This window comes from Stegostoma tigrinum, chromosome 8, assembly GCF_030684315.1.
Source record: "Stegostoma tigrinum isolate sSteTig4 chromosome 8, sSteTig4.hap1, whole genome shotgun sequence".
In the NCBI taxonomy this organism is placed as follows: domain Eukaryota; kingdom Metazoa; phylum Chordata; class Chondrichthyes; order Orectolobiformes; family Stegostomatidae; genus Stegostoma; species Stegostoma tigrinum.
In genome coordinates this window covers 89,058,148-89,084,479 of record NC_081361.1, presented here as the reverse complement: position 1 = coordinate 89,084,479, position 26,332 = coordinate 89,058,148, and the positions used below count along the sequence as shown (strand labels likewise).

At 42.1% G+C, this 26,332-nt stretch overlaps 2 protein-coding genes across 4 annotated transcripts in view; both read left to right on the top strand.

Annotated features, from left to right (window-relative positions):
* Positions 1–26,332, top strand: part of LOC125456253 (volume-regulated anion channel subunit LRRC8C) — a 254,835-nt gene that overhangs the window by 35,500 nt on the left and 193,003 nt on the right. The gene's annotated exons all lie outside the window — the stretch shown is intronic.
* LOC125456252 (volume-regulated anion channel subunit LRRC8D-like) overlaps positions 1–26,332 on the top strand; it is a 178,118-nt gene that overhangs the window by 398 nt on the left and 151,388 nt on the right. The window contains exon 1 of one of the 2 annotated variants that reach the window (XM_048539216.2): positions 379–432. The exons of the other annotated variant lie outside the window; for it this stretch is intronic. The gene's annotated coding sequence lies outside the window, so the exon portion shown is untranslated. Of the gene's footprint in view, positions 1–378; positions 433–26,332 lie in introns of those variants that run through there. 2 annotated transcript variants of the gene reach the window in all.

Below are 26,332 nucleotides of genomic sequence, written 5' to 3'. Positions count from 1 at the left end.
GATATTTAATATATGAAATCTGAACTCTGTGGTGAGACGAGATGTTGATTTCTCCCAAATTTATTTATTTAACGAAAAGAAATGAAATGTGCCTTTTATAGGGTGTCAGTACCCGAAACTGCTGTGCAAGCTGGTATATTATGACACTGAAACACATAAAAGACTTCAGCCAACTGATTCAAATGCTTATTGCTTATCAATTTTTCAGTATAATGTACTAGCAGGGAAAATAGGATTTTGCACTGAAAACAAAAGGATTGTCATTAATGACGCTAAAGGAGGCTATTTGTTCAATTGTAACACAATAAGCCAGTAACAGCTGAAGGGACACTGGAAGATTGGTTACAGGCTGTGTTGATGCCACTTGTTAAGAACATTGATATTTGGAGGCTGCAGTGGAACTAACGCTACACATGGCAGCTGGAAAATGAGGTATGCTAGTGCAAACTCTTGTCAGATTGATTTGCATCTGTACAGTATAGGGCAATAGAAGACTAACTGTATAGTGGCTTTGAGATTGCAGAACATAAGAGATCAAACTGCTGCTAAAAAAATGTTGGTAAATAAGAAGTATTCAATACATTACAAAGAAAGTTTTTTTTAACGATTGTATGTAGGTTGGCAGATCACAGTTGGAGCAGTGTGACCTAGTCAAAAGTTAATTAGGAGGATTAGTGACAGAAGTTCAAAGTGTATGGTCTCAACCTGGTCAAATGTCAATTTATTTTCAAGCAAAATATTTAAAAACGCTCTATACACCTCCATGTACTATATCTATATGTGTATATAAGATGTACAGTATAATTAATTATTTTGTTTGTGGGAGAGGGCCATTTAGAATGTAAATATAAAAATGTGAGCCTGGCAGTCTGAGATTATTCAGACTAAGTCATAAAGACTAAATAAGACTAAAGACGTAAGACTATATCATAAATTGCAAACCAGGGCAATAGTGTAGAACATGTGGCAGCCCTAACACTAAATTAACTAAGGGTTAACTCTGTGAGCCTCTGGTTACAGAATGCACATCCCTCCACCTTTCCAAACCATAAGTGTCAAACAAAAACTTACGTTTGCATGCACTTCCCATCTACAAAGCCTGCTTTCCTGTCATCAATATTTTACATCACACCTCTGTCAACATTTTCCCGTAATCGATTTGTATTCTTGCATTCCCATAGGAGGCTATTGCACCACATGATTTTATTAAACATTTATAATGCGTTCAGGCTGCCCAAAAGACACTTTCCTTCAAAGCAAAAGGTACCTTCAGATCTGACCCAAAGTAGAACTAGCCACAGATTCAACAGCACACACACACCTACACACATACACACATGCACACGCACACACACACATGCAGACACATACACACACACAGGTGCACACACACAGACACATGCAAGTACACGTACACACATGCTGACACATACATACACACACACACACACACACACACACACACACACACACACACAAATACACACACACATGAACACATGCTGACAGACACACACAGGGACAAAGACACATGTACACACACACACACATAGGGACACACATGCTGACACATACACCCGCACACAGGGATACATGTGCTGACACACACACACACACACACACACACACACACACACACACACACAGAGGACACATATACACACACTGACACACACACACATAATGCAGCTCCTGCGTCAATGTAAAATGGAAATCACTTAGCCGGAATGCCATGGCATTAGAGGAGTCCAGATAATTGAGCTTAGTTGTCTTAATTGTCAAGGGAAAATTTTAGAGCTTCCTTTCTCGAAATTTACTCATTAGTCATATTATCAGGTCATTGTTCAAGAATTAAATGTCAAGAAGGTTTTGTAGTAGTTTGTGGTTTGTTTGATAATTTTGCTGAAATTACCAACGGGCCTTTTTCCAGTCCATGCTTTAGATAATCAACATTTCGTACTTTATACAACAGGAGATCGTACACACAGTTTAATGGTTAACTGATTTGTTCAAAATTTGATGCCTCATGATTAGAATTACTTTGTCTCTAAATGAAAACAATGAAAGAAAAATGAAAGGAGAAGCATTCAAAAGCTACTTATAGAAACATATGCAGTAGAAGCAGGAGCAGGCTATTCGGCCCTTCGAGCCTGTTCCATTATTCAGAATGATCATGGCTGCTCATTTAACTCAGTCCCCATTTAACTCAGTGCTTTCTTCCCATAACCTTTTGTCCCTTTGGCCTTAGCTCCTTGTAGAGACATAGAGCATGGTAACAGACCCATTGGTCCAAACAATCCATGTCAAACATAGTCCCAAACTAAACAAGTCCCACCTGCCTGCTCCTGGTGCATATCTCTGCAAACCTTTCCTATTTATACGTCCATCCAGATGTCTTTTAAACATTGCACTTGTACCCACATCCACCACTTCCCTCAGGTAGCTCATTCCACACATGAACCACCTTGCGTAAAAGATTTGCCTCATGTCTTTTTCAAATCTCTCTCCCCTTACCTTCAAAATGAGGCCCTAAGTCTTGAAATTCCCCATCTCAGGGAAAAGACAACTACTATCAACTCTATCTAAACATCTCATTATTTATAAACTTTCTTCAGGTCACCTCTTAACTTCCTACGCTCCATAGCAAAGAGTCCCAGCCTATCCAGCTTTTCCTTATAAGTCAAACCTTCCATACTTGTCAACATCCTGGTAAATCTCTTCTGAACCCTCTCCAGCTCAATTAGTGAGTGACCAGAACTGGACTCAGTATTCCAGAAAAGGCGTCACCAATGTCCTTCTTGAAAACATTCATTTGTTTTGGCCTCAGACACTTTCTGTGGCAGAGATTTCCACAAGCTCACCACTGTCTGGGTGAAAACATTCTCCTCATCTCAGTCCTAAATCGCTCACCCCATATCCTCAGATGACTCCTTGTTCCGGGTTAAAGGTGCACGGCTAAAAGTAGAGGGCTTTCATTTTACACTTCACTTCACAATCCCTGGATTGAGAAAAAAATTTGTGCATCTTCTAAGCTTGAAATGTGAGGAGCTTCAGGTTTAGAAACAGGAAGCCACAACTTGTACTATCTTGCACAGGAGTTGTGTGCAATAGGATTACCCAACACAGGAGAAGAATCTCATGTTCAGATCTGTTTCTCCAACAATGCCAGAGTGTAACCTAATCTTTAACACCCAATTGTATTAGCTGCTGATCTCCTTCAGTTTTAGGCTTCTCACTGCACCTTGTGCCAAGTAAACATCATTGAGCTCAAGCCAATGGCCTCTGACTGATCTGTAGAGATGTCACTCCACACCAGTTACTAGTTGTTGTATGAGAGCGTCATACTTTGACTTGTCTTTCGAATATAGTCTGTCCATGTGTAGGAATATTTTCTTCTGTTTGACATGTCAACCCTCTGACAATCTAGTTGACGGAGAAAGAAACTCTTTGCATTTGAGTTAGAGATAGTAGAAACTGCCGATGCTGGAGAATCTGAGATAACAAAGTGTGGAGCTGGATGAATACAGCAGCCAAGCAGCACCAGGGGAGCAAGAAAGCTGACATTTCGAGTCTGGACCCTTCTTCAGAAAGTCATTTTCTGAAGAAGGGCCCAGACCTGAAACATCAGCCTTCCTGCTCCTCTGATGCTGCTTGGCCTGCTTTATTCATCCAGCTCTACGCCTTGTTATCTTTGCAGTTGAGGCCATCCAAAACTCTGTTTACTGTGTCCATACTCACACCGAGCCCAGTTCACTTTTGTTAGGTTGGCCCCCTGTTAATCAACAGCTTAAAATTCCCATCCTAGTTTTTAACTCCCTCCATGCCTCACTCTCCCATATGTCTGGAATCTCTTTCAGCTCTACAGCTCCATGAGATACATGTACTTTTCCAATTCTGGCCTCTTGAGCATTTTTGATTTTGCTTGCTTCACTACTGATGGCTGTGCCTTTAGCTGGCTCATTCTAACTTCTGGAATTTACCTTCTGAACATCTTCCTCCTTTCTCTCTCCCTTTTCTCCTTTTAATATTTTGGTCAAAGCATCTGCCCTGCTGCTACCTTATGTGGCTAGGTGACAAATGTTGATTCATTGACTAACTATGTTAAAGATGCAATGTTAACATGAATTTTCAGAAACTCAGAACAAGCCAAAGCTCTTTACAATCAACAGTAGTACCAAAACAGCAAGGTGATAGTGACCAGACAATCAGAAACTTACAGATGTGATGCATCCCATTTATGCCAATGGAGCACTGGTACATCAAAATGCTTTGGTTTAACACAAATCAGGGTTACAAGCTGCTCCTGTGGCTGCTAGGAAATGCAATCCTGTGGAATACTTTCCAAATTCCAAACCACTTCAACTTCTTTGTGGGTGGCACAGTGGTTAGCACTGCAGCCTCACAGCACCAGGCACCTGGGTTCAATCCTACCCTTGGGCGACTGTCTGTGTGGAGTTTGCATGTTCTTCCAATGTGTGTGTGGGTTTCCTCCCACAGTCCAAAGATGTGCAGGCTGGGTGGATCGGCCATGCTACATTGCCCGTAGTGTTCAGGGGTGTGTAGATTGGGGGATGAGTCTGGGTGGGATGCTCTATGGGTCAGTGTGGACTTGTTGGGCCAAAAAGCCTGTTTCCACACTGTAGGGAGTCTATGATTCTTTCCCATCCTACCAAAAGAGATTTCCCTCCAAAGGGCATCAGATTTAGGAGACTCTGTAGACCTTTGTTTATAATATGTAAAAATAAATAAAGTCATGCATTTGAGGTCATCCAAAACTCAGCTTATTACCTCCGTACTCACACCAAGTCCAGTTCACTTTTGTTACATGGGCTCCCGATTAGTCTTATAAAAATTCCAGAGCGAGGATTCAAGAACAATGATAGGTTAAGGCAGCAGTAAATCTGACAACACTGGTTAGCTGAGAGACATGATATAGAGGGACCGCTGTTGGACTGGAGTGGACGAAGTCAGAAATCACACAACACCAGTTTATAGTCCAACAGGTTTACTTGAAATCAGAAGCTTTTGGATCATTGCTGCTTCACCAGGTGAAGAAGGAGCAATGCTACAAAAGGTTCTGATTTCAAATAAACCTTTTGGACTATAACCTGGTGTCATGTGACTTCTGACTTTAGCTGAGAGACTGCAGCCCTATTAAAGTAAATGTTGTGTTGTAAGTACACAAACCATTAATATCATTTTAGAACATTATTCCATGCAGTGTCACAATGGAAGTGTTAACCCACTTGAAATGGAATTTTGCTTCTCTTATGATGGCATGTTACGACTTCAAAAATCAGCTTCACATCCTTTGTTTTGAAGAGAACGCCCATGTTATCTGAGACAGCCAATTGATTTAGCTTCTCTTTGCAAACATGGAAGTTGCAAAGTACAAAGTTTATATATGCTATGGAAACCATAGAACCGTAAGGTTGGAGGATAGCCATTTAGCCTGGTGTGCCTGTACTAGCTCATTGAATGAACCACCCTATCAGTCCCATTCCCTTGCTATTTCCATGGGAACATCCAGTTCCCTTCTGAAGGCTGCTGTGGAATCTGCTTCCATCAGTCTAAGATACCATGACAACTCGGTATCTAGGAGAAAACAGTTTCCACACAATCCAATCCAGGTCTTAAACCAGAGTTGTGTTCCCTTTGGAACTGATGGAGCCAAGATGATTATGTTTTCTTTGTTTACAATAATGATGCTGAAGAATAATAAAAACATGAAAGGCTTGGTTGGCCCAAAGGGATAATTTTGGGGTAGCCAGTGTTCCATCACTTATTCCCTTATGGAGATTCCTTGAGAGTTTCATTGACCCATTTCCATGGCAAATGTTTGCGATTATTCAGCAACAACACGTACAGAGGAAATACTTGTTAACTGCCCAAAACATGTTGAAACGTGTCACTTTTGATCTTTCTGATTGTTCTTATCCAGGAAATATGGCACCAGTTTCTGAGATTATTTGCTGGATAATCTGTTTGGTTGGTGTAAATTGAGGAAGAACCAATGTTCATGAATCCAGATGAGCTTCTTATTCTACGTGCATCAATGCCACAAGTCCCCCCACATCAGAAATGAATTTTGGGACGCAGACATCATTGGCCGTTCGGATCAGCCATGATCCTACTAAATGGCAGAGCAAGCTCGAGGGTCGAATGACCTGCTCTTGTTACTATTCCATACAATCTTCCTGGTTATCCATGATAAGGCGGCTCACAGCTGTATTCCATGGGGGGTTGCATTCATCCCCCTTCCCAGTCCCAGTGATCCTGATGGTGCCCATGGTGAGAGATTTGACTGCCCAGCAGCTTCTGGTGGTGGGACTTACTCTCTGAAGGGGCTGGCGACCCCACCTTCAGCTGATTAAGGGCCCAACAGCTACAAATGGTCAACACCACTCTCACCCTGTAGAAAGGTCAGACCCCATCTAAAGGTGCTCCCACTGTACTGTTCAGGCAGAAAGTTCCAGGACTTTGATCCAGTGAAGATGAGTGAATGACGATCCATGTCTGAGACAAGATGGTGTAAGTTAAGAGAGAATTTGGTGTTTTTTTTTCAATGGGCCTATCTCTTTTGTCCCTCTCAGAGTGTGAGGTGGCTTTTGTAGTTCGAAGCCTTGTAGTGTATCTTGTTGATGGTACCCTCTGCTATCTTACCCTAACCTGCCCAGGGCTAGTAGGCCTGATCAGAATGAGGATTGTATTAGTGTCAGCTTTAGTTGATTTTGTTACTTGCTTTCCACCCAAATGCTGCTTGTCAAGCTCTGGGCTAATTCTGTCAAGAGAGGTTTTTCAACCCTTTCTGCACTTTATCACTGATGTTGCCTTTTACTTTAGCTTCAAAACAAACGTGTGCATTATCTTTTGTAATCAGCCGTTTTAAAAATAAACTTTAATAAACTGGAATTAACAGGATAAAATATTAAGCCTGTGAGTTATTCGGTTTGAAACCTTCTTTAAATCAAATAATATATTTTGAATAGTTCAACCAAAGAACATTAGAGTTGACTGAGAAAAAGGTCACTATGTGTTTGAAGTTGTTCATTAAAATACTTGAAGAGAGTCATGTCCTGATAAGCTACTGAGTTTATAAGTTAAGATGTGACATACATGGGACAATTTAGATTTTTTTTGTTTCCTTATGTTGCCATTAGGTAAATGCATTGAAATCACTACTTTTGAGGCTGAACAGAATTTGTTCCTTAAGCAGGCCTGGCAATAGTAACTTTCTTTTAAGGGTTTATTTACGATTAACATAAACAAAGTGAGACTTCCCGGAGAGTGAAGTGTCTCTTGTTTTGGTCCTGAGTTAGCTTGAGGCTTTGCAGCACAGTTTCACAAGCTTAATCATTTACACAACGGAGCTAGCCAGCGCCAGTGCGAGAGTTGGCTTGGATGTGCTTCAAAAGAAACCTGCTTTTCTTCATATCACAGATCTTGTTCAGCAATTCTAGTGGAACTGTTGACGTGCAATCAACGCACTGCTCTCTGAGTCACTCCTGTGATGTGAATTGCATCGACTACCAATTCAACTGCAGGAGGGCCACCTTGTGTTCAAAATATTATCGTCACTCACTTACGCACTTATTCATTACAGCAAACAAAACAGTAATTATTTGTGGTTTCTTGATAATAGGCTGGAAGGGTTTGTGTACATTTTTTTTGCCTGAAAACCCAAATTATGTTTAAATAAGGAAGAACACTATTTAATCCAAAGTCATTATTTTCTTCGTTCAACATCTTTTTACATCATGTCTGAGTGTCCACTACTGATTTTAGAACAAAATTGCCTTTTTATTTTTTTATGTTGATTTTTATCGCACTGTGACTATTGTATCATTTGGATATAACAATATGATGAGGCTTATTATGTCAGTTGTGAATGTTTGTATTTGTAAATTATATTTCAGACAGGGATATCACACACATGATTATGTTTTAACACAGCTGTAACAGTTGTTTGAATAGGCAAATTGTATCTACCTGTGTATTCAAAGCTGTAGAAAGATAAATGAACCTTAATAGTCCATATTTATGAAGAATGCATTTGCTTATTTAATGCAGTTTTTACAACCTTTTCAGACAGCTGTTTCTCAATTGTAACACTTTGCAAAGTAGTAAACTATTGTGAAAAAAGTTTTAAATTGAACTTTGTGCAATTATCTGCCAAAATTAGTGCTATTTCTATGAACAGATTCCATGCTATGCAGCTTCTTGTGTTCTGAGAAATGAGCAATCGATGTACTGCAGGATTTAAGTCACAGTAGCAACAGAAAGAAGCACAACAACATTCCCCAGATTATGACAGCTCGGCTATAACTGTGACACAAATAACTGTTTAAAATATATATTGCAGGTGGCTAGTTTAATGCAATGTTTGACAGCTGTCACTGTGTTCAATTATCAACTGTGCACATAATTATTTCACTTGCTTTGGTACTTGACTTTTAATAGAAATGTACAGAATTTGCAATGTGCTGGGGCACTTAATGTTATGTACTGCACAAGGTGTTGTGAATATTGATTCAGAGAGTGCTTATTGGACAAATCCATTCCTTCTGGGAGTTACCCCAATAAAGCCCCAATACTGTTTTAACTTGTCAAAAACATTTCATTCATGTAAAAAGGAAATAAATCCACTGGCAAATGAATACATTTTGTTGCAGCATCATTGCCTACTTATGTCTTAATCATTCTCACTTGTAGCATTGTCCAGCTCTGTGCAAAGTGAATAATAGATGACTGTACACTAGAGCACCAGACTAAATTTTCTCCGTAGCTTTAGAAAAAGTCTATCACTTGGGACCTTCTGCATCATTCTTGTATTAATTATCAGAGGAAGGCACAGCAAAACCATAAATTAACCACAGATATTTGATGCAGTAATGAATAAATGCACATTGTAAATTATTTTACACCTATCTTTGCATTACAGTTGATAACAAATTATATCTGGAGTGCTGGCTGGATCTGAGTTGATGTCTAAGCCTACTTAAATTTGATGAATAGGGAATTTATGTGTGGAGCCAGAGGAAATGGGTGAGGCTCCTTACAAGTACTTTGCATCGGTATTCAGAAAGGTGAAGGACATGGTGGATAGTGAGTCTGTGGAGGAGTATTTTGATATTCCAGGACTTGCCAGTATAAAAATGGAATAACTGTTGGGTGCTCTTTTTCAAAGGGGAAGACAAGAGAGGAAATCCCTTGTATGAAATCTTTGTATCTTCTTTAGTCACAGGAGAGGTCCCAGAGGACTGGCGAATGGCTAATGTTCCTTTGTTTACGAAGGGCAAGAGGGATCATCCGGGAAATTACAGGCCAGTGAGGCTGACGTCAGTGGTGGGGAGGTTAATGGAGAAGGTTCTCAGGGGCAGGATTTACTCACATTTGCAAAGATATAGACTTACTAGAGACAGGCAGCATGGTTCTGTCGAGGGAATATCATGTCTCACAAACTTGAGTTTTTCTGAAGAAGTGACAAGGAATATTGATGGGGGCAGGGTGGTTGCTATTATCTACATGGACTTTAACAAGGCCTCATGACAAGGTCCCTCAAATACAAAAGGTGAAGTCATATGGGATCCACGGTGAGCTGGTAAGATAGATACAGAAATGGCTTAGTCATAGAAGACAGAGAGTAGCAGTGAAAAGGTGTTTTTCTGACTGGAGATCTGTTACCCGTTGTGTTCCGTAGGCATCAGTACTGGGACCTTTGTTGTTTGTAATACACAAATGATCTGGAGGACAATGTAGGTGGCCTGATTAGTAAGTTCTGTGGTGACACTAAAATTGAGGAAGGTACAGGTAGTGAGGTGGATTGACAGAGGATACAGCAGAACATAGATAAGCTGAAGACTTGGGCCGAGAAATAGCAGATGGAATTTAATCCTGACGAATGTGAAGTGATGCATTTTGGAAAATCTAATACAGGAGGGAAGTGTACAGTGAATGGCAGAACACTTAGGAGCCTTAACATACAGAGAGATCTGGGTGTACAGTGGCAACAAAAGTGGATAAGTTGGTCAAGAAGGCATACGGCGTACTTGCCTTCATTGGTTGGGACACAGAGTATAAAAGTTGGCAAGTCACGTTGCAGCTGTATAGATCTTTAGTTCGGCCACATTTGGAATAATGCATACAGTTCTAGTTGCCACACCAGCAGAAGGGTGTGGAGGCTTTCAAGAGGGCACAAAAAATGTTTACCAGAATGTTGCCTGATTTGAAGGGTATTAGCTGTGAGGAGAGATTGGACAAACTTGGTTTGTTTTCATGTGAACATTGGACACTGAGGAGCAAACTGATAGTAGTGTACTGTAAAATGGAAGGCATGGATATAATGGACATTTCCCAAAGTAGAAATGTCAATTACTAGGGGATGTAAGTTTAACGTAAAACAGAGAAAGTTTAAAGGGAATGTAAGAGGCAAGTTTTTTACATGCAGTATCTGGAATGTGCTGCTGGGGAGATGGTGGAGGCAGTTACAATAGCAACATTTAAAAGACAGAGGTACATGAATAGACAGGGAATGGAGGGATATAGACCACAGAAAGCAAACGTTTAGTTTAGAAAGGCATCACTTATCAGTGCAGACTTGGTGGGCTGAAGGGCCTGTTCCTGTACTGTATTGTTCTGAGTTCATAACTGTACCTATTTTGTAAAGTATTGTTATGATCACTATGAAGTTTGGAAATTCTTTCTTAGAAATACAAATTCGAACTTCCAGTTGATAACTGAAAGAATGATGTGACAACATTACTCTTTTTAACACTTTTACCATAACAAACTAGAAGCAGTATTGATTAGAGGCTATTTTAAAAAGTGGGTTATGATTTAAACTATAGACAGAACTATCCCCTTTTAGTTTTAGGTCAATGGAGAAACCCACTTCACAGGAATTCTCTAAAATGATCTTTGGGTAGTTATGCAAATTTTCCAGACTCAGTCCAAAGTGACTGTTAGTTCCTAAGGATTTGCCTCCTTCCAAGCCTGGAAATCTTTAACTTAACAATGGCCTTGCATGGTGACAACTTTTCTTCCTGGAAATTCTTCCTGTATCACAAACTAAATGAATCTTCCACAACATGGGTTCTGAAGAAGAGTCATACCAAACTCAAAATGTTAATACTGATTCATTTTGGAAGATCAGATGTGAATGCAGAATACAGGGTTAAAGGCAGAATTCTTGGCAGTGTGGAGAAACAGAGGGATCTCGAGCTCCACATCCATAGATCCCTCAAAGTGGCAACCCAAGTTGATAGGATTGTAAAGAAGGCATATGGTGTGTTGCCTTTCATTGGCAGGGGAATTGAGTTTATGAGCTGCGAGATTATGCTGCAGCTCAATAAACTCTGGTTAGCCCACACTTGGAATACTGTGTTCAGTTCTGGGCACCACATTATAGGAAAGATGTGGAACCTTTAGAGAGTGTGAAGAAGAGATTTACCAGGATGCTGCCTGGACTGGAGGTCAGGTATTATGAGGGAAGGTTGAGGGAGCTAGCACTTTTCTCATTGGAGCAAAGAAGGATGAGAGGTGATTTGATAGAGGTGTACAGGATGACGAGAGGCATAAACAGAGTGGATAGTCAGAGACTATTTCCCAGGGCGCAAATGACTATTATGAGGGGGCATAATTTTAAGGTGATTGGAGGAAGGTATAGGGGAGATGCCAGAGGTAGGTTCATTACATAGAGCGTGTTAGGTACATGGAATGTGCTGCCAGCAGTGGTAGTGGAGTCAGATACATCAGGGACATTGAAATGACTCTTGGATAGGCACACGGAGGATAGTAAAATGTAGGGTAGGCGGGTTAGTTTGATCTTAGAGTAGGATAATAAGCTGGCACAACATCATGGGCCGAAGGGCCTGTACTGTGCTGTGATAATGGGAACTGCAGATGCTGGAGAATCCAAGATAACGAAATGTGAGGCTGGATGAACACAGCAGGCCCAGCAGCATCTCAGGAGCACAAAAGCTGACGTTTCGGGCCTAGACCCTTCATCAGAGAGGGGGATGGGGTGAGGGTTCTGGAATAAATAGGGAGAGAGGGGGAGGCGGACCGAAGTTGGAGAGAAAAGAAGATAGGTGGGGAGGTAGGGAGGGGATAGGTCAGTCCAGGGAAGACGGACAGTTCAAGGAGTTGGGATGAGGTTAGTAGGTAGGAGATGGAGGTGCGGCTTGGGGTGGGAGGAAGGGATGGGTGAGAGGAAGAACAGGTTAGGGAGGCAGAGACAGGTTGGACTGGTTTTGGGATGCAGTGGGTGGAGGGGAAAGGCTGGGCTGGTTGTGTGGTGCAGTCGGGGGAGGGGACGAACTAGGCTGGTTTTGGGATGCGGTAGGGGAAGGGGAGATTTTGAAGCTGGTGAAGTCCACATTGATACCATTGGGCTGCTACACTTGCCCCCACACCTCCTCCCTCACCCCTATCCCAGGCCCCAAGATGACTTTCCACATTAAGCAGAGGTTCACCTGCAAATCTGCCAATGTGGTATACTGCATCCACTGTACCCGGTGTGGCTTCCTCTACATTGGGGAAACCAAGCGGAGGCTTGGGGACCGCTTTGCAGAACACCTCCGCTCGGTTCGCAATAAACAACTGCACCTCCAAGTCGCAAACCATTTCCACTCCCCCTCCCATTCTGTAGATGACATGTCCATCATGGGCCTCCTGCAGTGCCACAATGATGCCACCTGAAGGTTGCCGGAACAGCAACTCATATTCTGCTTGGGAACCCTGCAGCCCAATGGTATCAATGTGGACTTCACAAGCTTCAAAATCTCCCCTTCCCCCACCGCATCCCAAAACCAGCCCAGTTCGTCCCCTCCCCCCATTGCACCACAACCAGCCCAGCCTTTTCCCCCCACCCACTGCATCCCAAAACCAGTCCAACCTGTCTGCCTCCCTAACCTGTTCTTCCTCTCACCCATCCCTTCCTCCCACCTCAAGCCGCACCTCCATCTCCTACCTACTAACCTCATCCCACCTCCTTGACCTGTCCGTCTTCCCTGGACTGACCTATCCCCTCCCTACCTCCCCACCTATACTCTCCTCTCCACCTATCTTCTTTTCTCTCCATCTTCGGTCCGCCTCCCCCTCTCTCCCTATTTATTCCAGAACCCTCACCCCATCCCCTTCTCTGATGAAGGGTCTAGGCCCGAAACGTCAGCTTTTGTGCTCCTGAGATGCTGCTGGGCCTGCTGTGTTCATCCAGCCTCACATTTCGTTATCCTGTACTGTGCTGTATTGTTTTTTGTTCTATATTTCTTTTTCCACAAAAGCTGCCAGAGCTGCTGAGTTTTTCACCAGTTTTCTCTATGTTTGTTTCAGATTTCCAAAATCTGAGGTATTTTACTTTTATTCATTAAGTCTTCCAGGCTTGTTTTAAATTACCGTAAGAGGATCTTTTCATTCTGATCTCACCTATATTGATAGATAGTGAACCATTGAGACTTCCAATCTCTAGCTGCTCTCTCTCTCCTATCCTAGCCAACCAACATGATTGTAAGTTTTGGGGATATCTTAGAAACTCTTCTTCTCTCATGGCCCTAATCTATGGCAATACGAATCACATGGGCCTTCTATCCAAATAAAAGTGCTGATCAGGTATTTTTTAGAGTCTAATTATTTTATCTTGGAATGAAAAGAACAGTTTAAAGCACACTGTTCACAATCTGACATTCTCAACATCTTCCTGAGACTGAACAGTTGCCTCTGCAGATATAAATATTGCTACCATTGTCTCCATCCACCAAATGAAACAATCTAGGCCTTCCTTTAATCTTTAATGCCCCATTGTCCAGGGCTGCCGTCAGATGGACTTTAGAATGGCATATGACCCCCTTCATTTTATGTTAAATTGGTGGCACACTTTCAAAGCAAAACAATTTTATAAACCTTGTAATAATAACAGCATTAACTTCAGGAAGATTGATGAACATTGTTTTAGGTTCTGCACATGAAAACGTAGACACATGATGTATTTATGAAGGGTTTAATTGTGATTGCTTTTATACCTCAATGGAATCATTAGATTTAAGATATTAGACAAGTATTACTGATCAAGAACAGAGATGTCCTGCTGCAGCCATATGTGGCTCTGGTCAGACTCCTTTTGAAATATAATGTGAGCAGTTTGGGGCCCCATATCTAAGGAGGGATGTGCTGGCGTTGGAAGGGTCCAGACCAGGTTTACAAGAATGATCCAGGGAATGAAGAGCTTGCATTTATTTCCGAGCTCCCTTCCCTCTCCCCAGACCCGATGGAGGGTGTAAACCTGAAACATCAACTTTCCTGCTCCTCTGAAGCTGCCTGAGCTGCTATGTTCCTCCAGCTCCACACTGTATTGGCCGTACTCAACGGAGTTCAGAAGGGAGGGGTTCTGATTGAAATTTACAGAATACTGAAAGACCAGGATAGACTGGACATGGAGAGACTAGTAGGAGAGAATAGGACCTGAGGGCACAGCCTCGGAGTGAAGGGATGACCATTTAGAATTGAGATGATGAGGAATTTCTTCGCCAGAGGATGGTTAATCTGTGCAACCCTTTTCCTCAGAAGGCCATGGAGACAATGTCATTAAGTGTATTTAAGACAGAGATAGCTTTGTAATTAGTAAGTGAACCAAGGGTTACAGGGAGAAGGCAGCAGAATGGGATTGAACATTTCAATGATAATTGGCTGAGCCAAATGCCCTAATTCTGCTCCTATATCTTACGGTCTTATGGTCATTGAATCATTGAATAGTACAAATAAGGATCTTTTACCTCAACAAATCTAAGCTGCTGCTTTTGAAGAGATATTCAGTTAGTCTAAATCGAGTATGCATTCCCCACTTCTTAGACTTCAAATATTTGTACAAATATTTGTTCCTTCTGAAAAATTTAATCTCTTGACTCTATTGACTGTTACATCGACTATTCTCTTTGCAGAAGTATAATACTTTTGATTTCCCTCTCTCTAACCTTCTAACTGAGCAGTTTTGTCCTGTTTTTGATCAAACTTCCCTATTCGGTGGCCTATATCAGAGGTAAGGATACACTGTACGTGTTGCCAGCTCTGTAGTATTATAACAGAAAGTGCTGGAGAAACTCAGCAGGCCTGGCAGCAGCCGGTGGAGAGAGAAAAACAGAGTTAATATTTCGAGCCCGGAATGGCTCCCCATCCTGCATCTGCAGCATTATGCTTTTATTTGTGTGGATTATTAAAGATTGAAACACAGTTGCTGCAGGTTTATTAAGTGGATCAGCATTTAAGATTCAATAGCATAGACATAGAACTAAAACATTCACTCGGTACATGTGCCAACTACTTCTTGTTCATTGCCAGTTTAATTACTACTTTTCAAATATTTATCCACATCCCCTCTTAAAGATATTATGGATTCTGCTTCAATCATATGGTCAAGTAGAGCATTCCATGGCCCTTAAAGTACATTTGATGAAGATTATTGGTTTTGAATTGACTTTGTTCTGGTCTGTTCTTTTGACTTGCAGATGGGGAGGAAGTTTGGACACCACACAAATAATCCACAAACGGTATTGTAATAACTAGTGATGAAACTGAAAGAAACCTATAAGACTCTTAAAAATTAAGGTTTGTACCCTTTGCAAATTTGCGTGACATTAATCATGACAACCAGAAACCCTGTGGTACTGATATTAGAATAGGTGAAGGTGTATTGCCTTGTATCTAGACAGGAAATTATTTAGAATCCCATGCACTCCACATTTATATCAAGTGGGTGCACTATATTTCTGAATGAAGGACTGTGACTAGTGGAGTTCCTCAGGGATCAGTGTTGGGATCTTTGCTGTTTGTAGTATGTATAAATGTTTTGGAGGGGAATGTAACTGGTCTGATTAGTAAGTTTGCCGATGACACAAAGGTTGGTGGAATTCCGGATAGCGGTGAGCAGCGTCAAAGGATAGACTTGGGCAGAGAGAGATGGCAGATGGAGTTTAATCCGGAAAAATGTGAGGTAATGCATTTTGGAAGGTTAAATCCAGATGGAAAATATACAGTAAATAGCAGAACCCTTAAGAGTTCTGATAGGCAGAGGGATCTGGGTGTACAGGTACACAGGTCACTGAAAGATGGTTATGCAGGTGGAGAAGGTAATCAATAAGGCATATGGCATGCTTGCCTTCATCGGCTGGGGCACTGACTTTAAAAATTGGCAGGTAATGTTGCAGCTTTAAAGAACCTTTGTTAGGATGCATTTGGAATATTGTGTTCAATTCTGGTTCCCACACTACCAGAAGGATGTAGTGGCTTTGGTGAAGGTATAGAAAAGATTTACCAGGATGTTGTCTAGGATGGAGGGCATTAGCTATAAGGAGAGGTTGGAGAAACTTGGGTTGGTCTCGCTAGAACGACGGAGGTTGAGGGGGGAACCTGATAGAAGTCTACAAGATTATGAAGGGCATGGACAGAGTGGACCAGGGTACAAGAGTCAGTTACCAGGGGCTATGGGTTTAAGGTGCAAGGGGCAGGGTTTAAGGGTGATGTACAAGGCAGGATTTTTACACAGAAGGTGATGGGTGCCTGGAACTCGCTGCTGGAGGAGGTAGTGTAAGCAGATACTATAGTGACTTTTAAAGGGTGTCTTAACAAGTACGTGAATAGGATGGGAATAGAGGGACACAGTCCCCGGAAGGTTAGGGGGTTTTAGTTGTGATGGGCAGCATGTCAGTGCAGGCTTGGAGGGCCGAAGGGCCTGTTCTTGTAATGTAATTTTCTTTATACATTTCTTCGTTCTTTGTTCTTTTTGAGAACATGAAAAAGTTGATTGATGAAGGAAAGGCTGTAGATGTCATATTCATGGACTTCAGTAAGGCATTTGATAAGGTTCCCCATGGCAGGCTGATGGACAAAGTGAAGTCACATGGGATCTAGGGTGTGCTAGCTAGATGGATAAAAAACTGGCTGGGCAACAGGAGACAGAGGGTAGTAGTAGAAGGGGGCTTCTCAAATTGGAGACCTGTGACCAGTGGTGTTCCACAGGGATCTGTGCTGGGGCCACTATTGTTTGTGATATATGTAAATGATCTGGAGGAAGGTGTAGGTGGTCTGATCAGCAAGTTTGCAGATGACATGAAGATTGGTGGAGTAGCTGATAGTGAAGTGGACTGTCAGAGATTACAGCAGAATATAGATAGATTGGAGAGTTGGGCAGATAAATGGCAGATGGAGTTCAATCTGGGCAAATGTGAGGTGATGCCTAAGATCTAATTCATGAGCAAACTTCACAGTAAATGGAAAAGTCCAGGGGAAAATTGATGTTCAGAGAGATCTGGGTGTTCAGGTCCATTGTTTCCTGAAGGTGACAACGCAGGTCAATAGGGTGGTCAAGAAGGCATACGGCATGCTTTCCTTCATCGGACGGGGTATTGAGTACAAGAGTTGGCAGGCCATGTAACATTTGTATAAGGCTTTGTTTCGGCCACATGTAGAGTACTGTGTTCAGTTTTGGTCGCCACATTACCAAAAGGATGTGGATGCTTTGGAGAGGGTGCAGAGGAGGTTCACCAGGATGTTGCCTGAAATGGAGGGTGCTGGCTATGAAAAGAGGTTGAGTAGATTAGGATTACTTTCATTAGAAAGATGGAGATTGAGGGGGGACCTGATTGAGGTCTACAAAATTATGAGGGGTATAGACAAGGTAGACAGCAAGAAGCTTTTTCCCAGAGTGGGGTCTCAGTTACTCGGGGTCATGAGTTCAAAGTGAGAGGAGGAAAGTTTAGGGGAGATATGCGTGGAAAGTTCTTTACGCAGAGGGTGGTGGATGCCTGGAACATGTTGCCAGCAGAGGTAGTAGCCGCAGACACATAGTGTCTTTTAAGATGTATCTGTACAGGTACATGGATGGGCAGGGAGCAAAGGGGTACAGACCCTTAGAAAATGGATGACAGGTTTTGACAGAGGATCTCGTCGGCGCAAGTGGGAGGGGGCGAGCCGGGCTTGTTTTGGGATGCAGTGGGGGAAAGGGAGATTTTGAAGCTTGTGAAGTCCGGTAGTAGATTCACAAACTTAGGGTACATTTAAGTCGTTGTTGGATAAGCATATGGACGTACATGGAATAGTGTAGGTTAGATGGGCTTCAGATTGGTATGACAGGTCGGCACAACACCGAGGGCTGAAGGACCTGTACTGTGCTGTAATGTTCTATGTTCTATGTTCTATGAAGTCCACATTGATTTTGAAGCTTGTGAAGTCCACATTGATTTTGAAGCTTGTGAAGTCTCCCCTTCCCCCACTGCATCCCAAAACCAGCCCAGCTCGTCCCCTCCCCCCACTGCATCCCAAAACCAGCCCAGCTTGTCCCCGCCTCCCTAACCTGTTCTTCCTCTCACCTATCCCCTCCTCCCACCTCAAACCGCACCTCAATTTCCTACCTATTAACCTCATCCCACCTCTTTGACCTGTCCGTCCTCTCTGGACTGACCTATCCCCTCCCTACCTCCCCACCTATACTCTCCTATCCACCTATCTTCTTTTCTCTCCATCTTCGGTCCGCCTCCCCCTCTCTCTCTATTTATTCCAGTTCCCTCTCCCCATCCCCCTCTCTGATGAAGGGTCTAGGCCCGAAACGTCAGCTTTTGTGCTCCAGAGATGCTGCTTGGCCTGCTGTGTTCATCCAGCTCCAAACTTTGTTATCTTGGCTTCGCCAGCATCTGCAGTTCCCATTATCTCTGATAGCAAACTATTCAGTCATGATTCACTACCACATTTTCAAGGGCAATTAGAGACAGGCAATAAAAACTGACCCGTCAGTGCCGCCCACTTCCCATGAGCAAATTCTTAAAAATCTGTTTTTCTTTGAAGTGTGCAAACATCTCATCTTCAGTCTGACCACTTTCAGCTGCTTCGTTCCTGACATTCATCATCAGGTCAGGAGTGGGGATGTTCACTGATGACTGCACCATGTTCAGTTGTATTGGCAACTCTCCACATGATGAAATTGACCATATTCACACGCAGTAAAATATGGATGTGGCTCAGGACTAGGTTGATAGATGAAAAATAACTGGTGACTTTCTACCATCTCGAAAAAGCAAAGTACCAGGTTTATGGGAAGACCACCACCACCTGCCAATTCCCCTTCGAGTCACACACTGCATCCTGGCATGAAACAGTATCATAGTGTGGAGCTGGATGAATACAGCAGGCCAAGCAGCATCTTAGGAGCACAAAAGAAGATGCTGCTTGGCCTGCTGTGTTCATCCAGCTCCACACTTTGTTATCTCGGATCCTCCAGCGTCTGCAGTTCCCATTATCTCATGAAATGGTATCATTATGCTTTTACTGCCGCTGGGTCAAAATGCTGGAATGACCTGACCATCTTGTATGCCCCTTGTATCGCCTCACACAGACTACAATGCATACGCAAGTCAACAGAAATAAAATTTCACTAAGAAGCTTTACTCCATCCTTCATTATCCACAAATATGAGAAGACATGTCAAAATAAACCAGAAAGTACAGAGTAGCATGCAATAGCAGACCCATGGTATGGGAGAAGCAGGCTGCAAACTATACAATAGAGTCACAACAAAACTGGTGGATGGGTTTAGCCAGACATTGTGAAATACACACTCAATAAGCACTACATTCAATGAACCAATTCTAGAATCAGTGGAATCTGCCTAAACCCCACTCAGAAAACATATTTTATTCATTGAGCATGGTCAACCAATTAGCAGCAAGAATATTATATATTGATCTATTACAAACACACCAGGCTGACCAATCAGAAGTATGATACCATCCAGACTCCATCTTCCACTCTCACCTGTTCCACTCATTTTTCCAGATGATCGGTAATGTATTTTGTTTGAAATTACAGAGTATGACAAGATCTTCTGAGGAATACATCAGGTAACAATTTTTCTTTCCAGATGTAAATAAAGTTGTCTTACTGAATTAATCTATGTTGCTAAGTGCCCTACTTGTAGCTGACTTTGCTTTTCTGTCAAAACTTTGGTGAACTGAGATGGGTTTTTGTGACAATTAACTATAACTTAAAGCTGCCATTAGACTAGCCTTTAATTCCAGATTTGTTAAATTGAGTTCTCCCTGATCTGCTATGATGGAATTTGAATCCATATGGCCCTGGATTATTAGCCTAAACTTTTGCTTGTTTATAAAGACAATTATGGTTTTGTAGTTGCCACTCAGAGTATAATCCTAGGAATATTAAAGATGTAGAATTTGTGATTCCAAGCGCAAACATGTGGAACATCTGTCACTGTGGCAGAACAGTTACTGGTACCTGTAATGGAAGCAGATCCTTAGTGGTTTTGGAAATTTGCATAAACAGCAGCACTGATTACCTGTATCTAGTTACCCTGGGTGCACTAAAATTCCCCCACATAGCATGGGACTAACATTTGCAGGTTTCCTCAGGAAAGAAAAGTGGCTCTGAATTCTTTAACCAGAGATTTTTTTAAAGGAAACATCTGGATGATTTGTATGATCATTGTTCAGGAATTATCAAGTTTATCAAATGCAATTTTGTCTCTTTGCCCTGTGATGCGGTCTGAATTCAAGACCTTGAAACAGTTAGTGCCGGCTAATCTCTTGGATTTGCATTCTGAAATCCTCTGTTACTTAGTGGGGGGGGAAGGTTGATGGAACTTTCTTTTGTGAGTTATTCGCCCCTCACTCCAGCTGTCCTGTTTGAACGCAAGCAGGTATTACTAACAAGTTTCAGGCAGGAAGAGATCTTCAGACTATTTATCTCCCTGGTATATTTTTAATTATCTTGAAACTCATTTGTTAACTTGTCTAGTTCCTCAAAACACTCTCAAGATCCACTAGTTCTTAGCTCTTGTTTGGCAAAGCTGCCACTTTTGTTGAATTTTCTCATCATTGTGAAGAACACTGTTGCAATCAGCTGTATTCTATACTGAACCAGATCTGGCCTTCCACTTGACGATGGAGAGATACACAGGATCATTTAAGAAAGTGGGGATTGATTACAGTTTTGCTACTCCTGCAGTATTCAAAGGATCTTTAGTTCTCGGCTGCTGGTTCGCCTTTGTCTCTCTAATTTAATTTCTTGCTACGTGAGCAAAGAAGTTTTGATGCAATAGGCTGTATAATTTGTCTTGGAGTCAGAAGTACCAGGTTCAAATCCCGGCATGGGACTAGATAACCGAAGACGATGTGCTCCTGATGTGGATAGACAAGTTAGCTATTAAACCTGCAAACCTTTCTCACCAACATCAATAGTCGGCCATAAAACTAGGGGAGATTCCTGGTCTGCCATTTGGTGGAAAGAGTTGGAGCCTTTAATATTAAAATGAAAATACAGTAAAATATGTACAGGTCGCCATAAGCTGGTGCCAATTTTAATTACATAAATGATAAAAAGAAATAAATCATCAGATAGAAGTAGATGGTACAGTAGGTAGTAAGCAGATTACTAGAGTTCTTGCAGCATGGAAGGAACTCATTCTGGTTGTCTTAATCCAGACTGTTTTTCTTCTTTATTCATTGAGGGCTTTGCTGGCTAGGCAACATTTATTGCCTATCCCAAATTGCCCAGAGGGCTGTTCAGAGTCAAACACTAGAGTTCTTGCAGCATGGAAGGAGCCCATTCTGGTTGTCTTAATCCAGGGTTGTCCAGAGTAATTTTTTGCATTGTTGATCTTGAGTGGCAATAATCCCAAACTAATTATCAAAACTGAGACCAGCTGTTCTTCACAAAACAATTAAATGCTGCCACAGCTAAGTGAACCACTGGAGAATTTGTCAAACAATTCACTGATTCTCCATCACTTTAAAAGATGAGTCATAAGGCCAAACCGACAAATCTAATACATAAATACAACAGAAAAACTTGACTAGCAACTCTTGAATGATGGGGTTAAGGACACTCAGTGGCTGTTCCCACTTGTAGTGAGCCAGATTATCACATTATTTTAACAGGGTAACTCAAGCAACAATGCTGTGATGGTATATCAAAAATCATCACTCCGGTATTCTGTCTTGTGTTCAATCATCGAGCTTCTATAATGTAGCATAGGTCAGTCACTTGTAGATATGTGATGAATATCAATCTTATTTATGAGTTATTGGCAATCCGAACCAAGTTGTATAAGAAAATGGCCTTTTGTATTGTGAAAACGCTCTTTCATTCCTGAAAATATGCATCAACTGTTGCACTAACAATCTGCCAACCTTGCATTCATTGTTCCCATGGTGACAGGGAAATTGCCTTCCATGATACACTTGAGCTTTTGTTTTGAAACCCTGCAGTGAAAACTTGTAGTTGTGTTGCTCACACCTCTACCCTGTCTTCTATTTCTAAGTTGATCAGTTGTTTGTGCCTGTTCTAGATTTTCTTCTGGTAATATTGTTAAGGCTGCACAAACAATTTAGTTGGAAAAAAATCTTAGATTTTCTCAGGAAATGAAATTTATAAACATGAGCTTCATTGTCAAGTTCTGTCTTTGACATATATCTTTGCCTTTCTCCTGGCTTCTCTGTGCTTTGGAGGTAGCAAATTCACCCCTAATTTGTGTAGGGATGTTGAGTAATGATTATATCTTTTCATACAAACCAGGGAAAAATGGCAGTTTGGACACAGCTATTGCAGAGAATGCACCCTGGTTTACTTTACAACTTTAATTAAAAGTAGAATGGTGGGGAGGCTGGATTTGATGCCCTTAAACTAGGTCAACCAGGTGTCTTTGGGCTAAATGACCTAGCAACAGTTTTTTTTTCTGTTTGTAGTTTCTAAGAACAGTGCAAAAGAGTGGCGTGAACTTGTTCCTTCAGTGTGGCTTGGGCAGTATGGTGGCTCAGTGGTTAGCCCTACTGCCTCAAAATACCAGGGTACCTGGGTTCAATTCCACCCTTGGGCAACTGTCTATGTGGGTTTCTTCCCACAGTCCAAAGATACATGGGTTGGCTGTGGGAAATTGCCCATAGTGTGCAGGCTAGGTGGCTTAGCCAGGGGCAACTAAAGGGATGGGGTAGGTCAGAGTGGGATGCTCTTCAGAGGGTTAGTGTGGACTTCAGGCATCAAATGGCCTGCATCCACACTATACGGATTCTATGATGTTGATCTATACAATTTGTGTTTTGTCTATTTCCCACCATGTTAGATCTGTAAAACTGTCTATCCATGTTGTGAATGAATTGCTCCGGTTAAAAGGGACAGTTTTTAAAAGTAGCATTTACTCCATTTTATCTCTTGGTAGAGGACATTTGTTTATAACTAGTTTATAATGAAATCTAGTGAGATTTTTCCTCCTTGGTCCCATTCAAGCTCAGTCAAATTAACACCCTTAGTAATTCAATTAATATGGAGCGAGTGCTAAATGGAGCAGTGAGGTGGGCAAGATGTGAAAGTTGATTACTGACTTCAACCAATATTGTCATATCTTTATCCCACAACTGGAAGGCCCTTGGGTTCAGGCTCTACAAGATGGATTTTTCCACTCCGCAGTGGTGGTTTTATGGAGAGACATAAAATGCCTAGAGCTCTGTGCCTGCCCGTGCTTCCTATTGCAATGTTACCACCTGCAGCCGCAGAAAATTGGACGAAGTGACCCACTCACTGATGGGCCAGTTGAAATGTTTGTGCGTGGAAAGTTCTTTACACAGACGGTGGTGGGTGGTGGGTGCCTGGAACACGTTGCCAGCGGAGGTGGTAGATGCAGACACGTTAGCGTCTTTTAAGATATATTTGGACAGGTACATGGATGGGCAGGGAGCAGATGGACACAGACCGTTAGAAAATAGATGACAGGTTAGACAGAGGATCTTGATCAGCGCAGGCTTGGAGGGCCGAAGGGCCTGTTCTTGTGCTGTAGGTTTCTTTGTTTCTTTGTTTCTTAAATTTAATATTGAATTTCCCCACCAGTTGCTGGAGATGCCCATTTGATGTGTCCTGACCAGCAGCTTGGATTGTACAGTTGGTGGCAGGCCAAGGGAAAGAAGTCCCCTGAATGAGGATGGTTTCCTTCCTTGGAGGACATTCCCCTACCTCCCCTTGTTGTGCTGCCCTTCTAACCATTTCCCCTAGCCAGGATCTGTCAACCTGCCCTTAAAGAAACCCTGAAAGCGCACCCTTCTTTCCACCCCACTAACTTCCCCCCCTCCCAAAAACCATCTCTTACTCCAGTTTCATCACTTCAGTAGTATAGCCCTGACAGTAGGGGAGGCAATGGCCTAGTGGTATTATCACTGGACTGTTAATCCAGAGACCTAGGTAATGCCTTGAGTTCAAATCCCACCATGGCAGACGGCAGAATTTGAATTCAACAAAAATATCTGGAATTAAGAATCTAATAATGACCATGAATCCATTGTCGATTGTCAGGAGAAACCCATCTGGTTCACTAACGTCTTTTAGGGAAGGAAACTGCCATCCTTACCTGGTCTGAGCCTATATGTGACTCCAGACCTCAGCAATGTGGTTGACTCTGAACTGCCCTCTGGGCAATGAGGGATGGGCAACAAATGCTGGTCTAGCCAGAAATGCCCTCATTCCCTGTGATTGAATAGAATAAAGGCAGTAACCAGTCCCCTTGATGAAGCAAACTGACCGCTTACCTGGCAGATCTCAGACAAGACCTTCTCGCGAAATGAGTGTAAGTATCATGCCTTAAGGCAAACTGGTGCGAATGGGGTGATTTTTGGTAGAAGGTTAGGTTAAGTGGCAAGAGATTTGAACTCTTCAGCTTTCAGTACAGAATCCAGACTGAACATTAGTTAAAATTTCAAACTGTAATATCTGTCCTCTTGGTTTCTAATACTATGCACTCAGTTTGGAAGGATCATATTGGACTTTAACTTTATATCCACAGATGCAACCAAACCTGAGTTTCTGTTTCATTTCCCCTATTTCATATGGTAGACTGGTTAGTAAAGTTAGATCACATGGGATTCAGGGAGAGCTTATCAATTGGATACAAAATTGGCTTGATGGTAGGAGTGTGAGTGTGGTGGTAATGGAGAGTTGTTTTTCAGACTGGAGGCCTGTGACCAGCAGTGTTCTGCAGGGATCAGTGCTAAGTCCACTGTTATTTGTCATTTTATATAAAGAAGTTGGATGAGAGTTTAGCGAGTGTGGTTAGTAAGTTTGCAGTTGACGCCAAACTTGGCGGTATAGTGAATAGTGAAGAAGGTTAACTAAGATTACAAAGTGATCTTGATGAATTGGGCTAATTGGCCAAGGAATGGCAGATGGAGTTTAATTTAGCTAAATGAGAGGTGTTGCATTTTGGTAAAACAGACAAGGGCTGGACATATACAGTTAATGGTAAGCTCCTGGAGAGTGATGTCAAACAGAAACCTAGGGGTGCAGGTACATAGTTCTTTGAAAGTTGCATCACAGGTGGACAGGGTGGTTAAGAGGGCATTTGGCATATTTGCTTTCATTGCTGTTGGGTATAGGAGTTGGGATGTCATGTTGAGATTGTACAGGGCGTTGGTGAGGCCTCTCCTGGAGTACTGTGTACATTTCTGGTTACTCTGCTATAGGAAAAATCTTATTAAATTGGAGAAGGTGCAGAAAAGATTTACAAGAATATTACCAGAATTGGAAGTCTTGAGTTATAAGGATAAGTTGGGACTTGTTCACTGGAGTGTAAGAGGTTGAGGATTACCTTATAGAGGCTTATAAAATCATGAGGGGCATAGATTAGGTGAATACAGTTCTTTTCCCTAGGGTAGGGGAGTTCAAACTCGGGGGCATATTTTTAAGATGAGAGGAGAAAGATTTGAAAAGGACCAGAGGGACAACTTTTTCTCAGAGTTTGGTTCGTATATGGGATCAACTGCCACAGCAAGTGATAGGTGCAGGTATACTTACAACATTTAAAAGACATTTGGATAGATACATAAGAAGCTTGGTCGGCTGAACGTTGCAATGCACAACCCCATCTCCCCAACGTCACCACCGCCCCCACCTGATAGCTCTTAGATTTAACCACCACCAGTCCTTTCTTTCAAAAACCAATGACAGGAAGAGGAGTCAGACTAAAGTTAAGAGGAAGGCTAGATAGGGAGACACTACTGAACACAGTGGGACTGGTGATTTGAAGTGTATTTGTTTAATGTGAGGAGTATGTTAGGTAAAGCAGATGAATTTAAGAGCTTGGATTAATCCATAACACTGTGATGTTATAGCTATTACAAAGACTTGGTTGAGAGAGGGAGAAGGCTGGCAGTTTGATGTTCTGGGATTTAGATGTTTCAGGTGAGATAGAGAGGGATGTAAAAGAGGTGAGAGAATTGCTTTACTGATAAGAGAGAATATCACAGCTGTACTAAGGAAGCACATATTGGAGGGCTCACCCAGCAAGGCTTTATGG